This window comes from Oryx dammah, unplaced genomic scaffold, assembly GCF_014754425.2.
Source record: "Oryx dammah isolate SB20612 unplaced genomic scaffold, SCBI_Odam_1.1 HiC_scaffold_13, whole genome shotgun sequence".
In the NCBI taxonomy this organism is placed as follows: Eukaryota; Metazoa; Chordata; class Mammalia; order Artiodactyla; family Bovidae; genus Oryx; species Oryx dammah.
The window spans coordinates 11,735,502-11,741,791 of NW_024070197.1; the positions used below are offsets into that span (position 1 = coordinate 11,735,502).

The 6,290-nt window shown below is 46.9% G+C and overlaps 1 non-coding gene across 1 annotated transcript; it reads left to right on the forward strand.

Moving 5' to 3' along the window:
- The first annotated feature begins 304 nt into the window (after positions 1 to 304).
- Positions 305 to 376, forward strand: TRNAA-AGC. The gene has a single exon. It is a non-coding gene; the product is annotated as a tRNA-Ala (tRNA).
- Positions 377 to 6,290: the final 5,914 nt, after the last annotated feature.

The window sequence follows — 6,290 nt, forward strand, 5'->3', positions numbered from 1 at the left end:
ACTAGACGGACCTTTGTTGGCAAAGTAATGTCTCTGCTTTTGAAAATGCTACCTAGGTTAGTCATAACTTTCCTTCCAAGGGATAAGCACCTTTTAATTTCACGGCTGCAATCAGCATCTGTGGTGATTTTGGAGCCCCCCAAAATAAAGTCTGACACTGTTTCCACTGTTTCCCCATCTATTTGTTAGGGCTACCATAACAGTGTCTACAACAACTTAAATAAATACAATCCTGCTGTTCTCCCACTGACCACCAGATAGCGCACTGAATTTAATATTAATACCTGACACTGGAGAAACAGCTGGGGGTATAGCTCAGTGGTAGAGCGCATGCTTAGCATGCATGAGGCCCTGGGTTCAATCCCCAGTACCTCCAACTACATATTTTGTGCTTCCCTAGGGGCTCAGACGGTAAAGAATCTGCCCACAATAGGGGAGACCCAGATTTCATTAGATCCCTGGGTTGGGAAGATCCCCTGGAGAAGGGAATGGCTACACACTCCAGTATTCTTACCTGGAAAATTCCATGGCCTGGGGAGCCTGGTGGGTTACAGTCCACAGGGTCGCAAAGAGTTGGACACGACTGAGCGGCTAACACAACAGGTAGATCAGACACTGCTAAATGCTTTTGTTAATTTAGTTGAGATGAGACTTTTGATTTCTTTCTTTTAAAAAAGTATTTATTTATTTATTTTTGGCTGCACTGGGTCCTCATTGCTGTGCTCGGGCTTTCTCTAATTGTGGGGAGACAGCTCTAGAGCGCAAGCTCAGTACTTGTGGTGTGTGGGATCCTGCCAGATCAGGGATGGAACCCATTTCCCCTGCATTGGCAGACTGATTCTTAACCACTGCACCACCAGGGACGTCTGAGTGTTTCAATTTCTTTATCTAAAATCAAGTCTAGAAAAGACTTGGGCCTTTATTTAGTAATGTTTGTGGAAAGATAGAAGTAATTTTTTCCTGATTTGATAGAGAAGACCTACAGTTACTTATTCTTAAAAAAAAAAAAAAAAAACACAAAGGCTATTTAGTCTTGCTATCACCATGGCAACAAATAATCAAGGAAGACAGCCAATCAGAAACCCAGGCTTCTTTGAGACGTTATTTTTCTTTGGAAATTGCAACAATTTTTAAGAGAATCTCCAAGACTCCTGTTCAAAATCTCTTTCCCAGGACAGACTTCAATGAACAGAGAACAGAGGTGGTTGGTAACAGAAAAATTCACTCAAGCCTTTCTGGTTGTAAAGGAAAATAAGATGAATGTTTTGGGATTGTTTTCAATCTGTCAATTTATCGAAGCTGACTTGATTTACTGATTGATTTATTGTCTTTTGGCTGCACCAGATGGCTTGTGGGGATACTGGTTCCCTGACCAGTGTCCTTGACAGTGAAAGCACAGAGCCCTAACCACTGGACTGCCAGGGAGTTCCCTTGCCTGAAGCTGATTCTTTAGAAGGATTTATGATGCAAAATAGAATCCCTCTCATTGAAAGTGCAGGAGAGAAGGGACATCTTTATCTCTCTCGCTTTCTTTTAATGTCTAAAAATTAATTTTGCACTGTGCATGAATTCACCTCCATCATTAATAATGTTGATTGGATAATCTGACAACGGCTTCTAACCTCTTCCCATGTATGGTTATGATACTATATAGGCGATGGACAGGGAGGCCTTGCATGCTGCAGCCCATGGGGTCACAAAGAGTTGGACACGACTGAACGACTGAACTGAACTGATAATAGCTAAAAAGCTCAGCTCCACTGTTTTCCAGACCCACTTGCAGCTACTGGTATGTGGTAACCTAGTTCTGGGCAGTGAGTGTGCTGGAAGCTTTGGGGAATTATTTTTGCTGCTGGATAAAAGAGGAGAGGCATGAGAGGAAAAGACTCTGTCATCACCCCTACCTCCTTGCTTTTTTGCTTGTTGTGTGAGACGGTGATGCCTGGAGCTTGGCAGCCATTTTGTAACCATAAGGCAACAAGGTGGAAGGCAAAAGCCAACAAGTGGAGGAATAGATTCTTGGTTCTCAGTAACATGCTTGATTAAATCCAGAAGCCTCTTTCCTCCAAAACTTTAATTAAAAAGCTGAGAAATGTCCTTATTGTTTGTCTGCTGTCAGTTTGGTTATCTGTAACTTATAGCCAAGACACACCAGGCTGATCCATGTTCCTTCCTGGATTATGCTAGAGCAGGGCTCCCAAGCTCAAATATCCACGGAGACCAGGTAGCTAATGTGGAAATGAAGCTACTATAACCTTATTTTCCTTTTATTTGCATAAACTTATAAAAGGAGGAAATAAGCACACATCCATTTCTTAATGCCAGGAGACTCCCCACTTTCTGGACAAAGTGAGTTAATCATAACAGGATCAGTGATGCTTTCATCAGGGAGTTATATATTTGCAGCCAGAGCAAGGAGCTTTACTTCCTATTTTAAAAACATGCAATGGATAAATAAAATTTCCCACCCTCAACATTTAGAACATGCTTTGTAGGAATTATGACCACAGGGTGAAGAGTTACATTCCAGAAGAGATCAACCGAAAACAGGGGGGTTAACGTGGCCCCTGACAGGCAGTCTTCTCTTTCGTTCATTCATTTACCCATTCATTCAACTAACACTTAGCTTCGCCTCGGTGCCACACACAGTTCAAGGCAATGGAGACCCAGCGGTGAACAGTCAGGCACTGGTTCCTGTTTGTTTGGATCTTACATTCTTGAAACCTAATCAGAACCTTTCCCCACCTGTCTGGGAAAGATTTGCGTCAACAGTCTCTCAAGGGGACTTCCCTGGTTGTCTGGTGGTTAAAACTCTGTGCTTCCAATGCAGGAGGTATGGGTTCAGTCCCTGGTCGGGGAACTAAGATCCCTTATGCCTCATGGTATGCTTCCCCTCCAAAAAATAAAACCACCACAGTCTTTCCAGGCCAAAGTTTCGTATTGTTATGTGCTGACTTGTGTCATTCCCCAAATTCATAGGTTGAAATCCTAACCCCAGCACCTCAAAATGTGACTGTATTTGGAGACAGAATGCTTAGAGAGGCGATTATGTTAAAATGAGCTTAAATTGGATTACCAGGTCCTAATCTGATAGGACTGGTGGTATAAAAAGAGGAAATTAGGGCACAGACACAGACCCAGGGCAGAGCTTATGGGGACACAAGGAGAAGTTACCTGCAAGGCAAGGAGAGAGGCCTCAGAAGAAACCAACCCCCGGTGACAGCCTGATCTCAGACTCCCGGCCTTCAGAAGTGTGAGAAAATTAATTTCTGTTGTTTCAGCCACCGAGGCTGTGGTGCTTTATTCTGGCAGCCCAAGCAAATAAATACATCCATCAGCACTTCTAAAAAATTTTTAATTTTAATTTATTTATTTAGTTGCATTGGGTCTTAATATAGGGTGTAGGCTTACTCACCTCGAGGCATGTGGAATCTTGGTTCTGCACCAGTGCTCAAACATACCTCCCCTGCATTGGAAGGTGGAATCTTAACTGCTGGACCACCAGGTAAGTCCCCCCCACCAGCACCTTTGAAACTTGCAGCCAATGGTTTCAATCCTAGTTCTAATCAATGCAGAATCTAAGTACTGGAGACTTATTTTTTTAAACTTCCAGGAATACCCTGATGGTCTAGTGGCTAGGATTCTGCACTCACTGCAGGGGGCATCGGTTTGATTCCTAGTCGGAGAACTAAGATCCCACATACTGTGGGGCTGCCCCGCCCAAAAAAAACCCTGGATTTAAAAAATTCCACGAAAAGATGAGTCATTCATCCCATGCATATGCACCCAAGTTTTCTGTCGACTATTCTATGAATTGTCTGTACATGCTTCCTATTTATCCTGTGAAGTCCTTCTCTGAACCGTTCCCCAAAGGCTTTGGATTTGTTCACTTTCCTGGGCCATGTGAAAGTGAAAGTGAAGTCGCTCAGTCGTGTCCGACTCTTTGTGACCCCGTGGACCCATTTCCTTCTTCAGGGGATCTTCCCGACCCAGGGATTGAACCGAGGTCTCCCACATTGCAGGCAGACGCTTTAACCTTTGAGCCACCAGGGAAGCCCTTCCTGGGGCATAGTAAGCCCAAATCACAAATATGTAGTATTTGATTGGGTTTCCCAGGTGGCGCTAGAAGTAAAGAACCCACCTGCCAGTGAAGGAGACGCAGATTCAATCCCTGGGTCAGGAAGATCCCCTGGAGGGGGGCATGGCAACCCACTCCAATATTCTTGCCTGGAGAATCCCATGGACAGTGGAGCCTGGCAGGCTACAGTCCATGGGGTTGCAAAGAGTCGGACACGACTGCAGCAACTTAGCGCGTGGCAGTATTTGATTCTTTCAGCCATTAGATCTAAATATTCTGCTACAAGGGATCTGTTCTGGTTGGGGTTCTTTACCCTCCATCAGATGGTATAGTGCAGATAAGGGGTGTACAGACTCTCAGTGCTTCAGCTGGGATGGTCAACTGCAGCGTCTGCCCACGACCTCTCCATGTGGCTTAGGCTTCCCAAAACTTAGCAGCTGGGTTTTCTAAGACACTTTCCCAAGAGCAAGTGTTCCAAGAGTCAGTAAGCAGAAGCTGGCAGCCTTAATGTCACCACTACTTTCTTCCTAATAAACTCCATCTCCAGATGGGGAGGCCACCAGACAAGGAATTTGCTCTTACCTTTAGTTCATCCTTTGGAGAAGGAAATGGCAACCCACTCCAGTATTCTTGCCTGGAGAATCCCATGGACGGAGGAGCTTGGTGGGCTACAGTCCAAGGGTCGCAAAGAGTTGGACACGACTGAGTGACTTCACTTTAGTTCATCACATTAATCTAGTAATTTTACACGCATTAGCTCAATCAGTTCTCAAATAACCTCCTCATGATGTTGACGTCACCATTCCATCATTTTTACAGAAGAGGTTCTGAGATGGAGAGTGGTCCCTGGTCTGGGCAGCCCTGCTGTTGTGTCATTATCGTCCAGCAGAGGGCGCTCCACACCCAGTCCCCATCCTATTTCTCTCCTAAGAGCCACAGCCAAGGCTTATGTTCACCTCCTGCCTGTGAAAAAGTCAAAGTGTCAGTCGCTCAGTCGTGTCCGACTCTTCGCAACCCTATGGACCGTAGCCCGCCAGTTTCCTCTGTCCATGGAATACTCCGCGCCTGGGGATGTATCAAATACATTTCTTGGACAATCACAGCTAAACTTCACAAGAACATCTGAGGTTGAATTTTATAGATGAGGATGTTGAGGTTCAGGGAGGTAAGGGCCAACGTCGCCCCCATAGTCAGTGGCAGTTGAGGGGCTCAGCTGAAGACAGCCTGATCCCAAAACTTGCTGTCCCAGGAAGGTTCCTGCAGCCCAGAGGGGGTCCCATCTCCCAGCATGACCCAGACAGCAACTCCCAAGTTGGCTTCTGTCCCTGGGCATCCAAGCTGGGCTGTGGGGACATGCCCAGGCCTTTGTGCCTCCCTCGAGATGTGCGGGGTGGGAGGTGCCTCCTGACCTCCTGGGGATGGGATCTTGGTTTCAGATACACAGATGGCTCCAGGACAAGAGGACCTGGAAGGGCAGAGACAGAGATGGTGGTTCAGGGAAAACTTCGCGATGGACAGTGGGGGCTGGTGCCCACGTCACCACGAGGATGAGAACACAACTCAGAAGCATCTGCACTTGAGACAGTGTGTGCTGATGCTCTGCAGAGCCAGGCTGGGTTAACCGGGTGGACTCTAGGGCCAGGCGACTCCCTCCTGGGAACATTTCCTCCCCTCCTAAAGACGGGCCCTGGGGCAGCTTCAACACTGACCCAGACCAGCCTCAGCCCCTCACAAGTCCCTGCTAAGGGTCCCTTCTGGCATTTAATTAACCCAGATGCTGAACTGGGGAAACCTATCCCTTAAATTGTCACCTTAAGTCAGGGGCTACAAATCAGTGCTGGGGGTGGGGAGTGGACAGCCAGCCGAGGGACCCACAGACCTGCAGGAAGGGTGATGCCCACCATCGCTACTGAGAAAAGCTGTAAATCTGGATTTTCCGTGAACTGCTCTGAATTGAAAATCTTTGCAAATAATTAAGGTTTGCTAAACACTATGCAGGTCGAGTGACAGCTTCAGCCTGTGGACACCAGCAGGAGGCCTTGGCCCTGAGAAGCTGGTGCGTTTGTACCAGCTGCACTTCAGATGGGCAAGTTCTTTCCCTCTGCTCCTTCCCCTCCTCTCCTGCTCCTGGTGCCCTGGTCTCCACCCCTCCCTTCCCCTCCCCCACCTCTTCTCCCCTCCCCCTGGAGCACACCCCCTGCCTCTCAGGCTT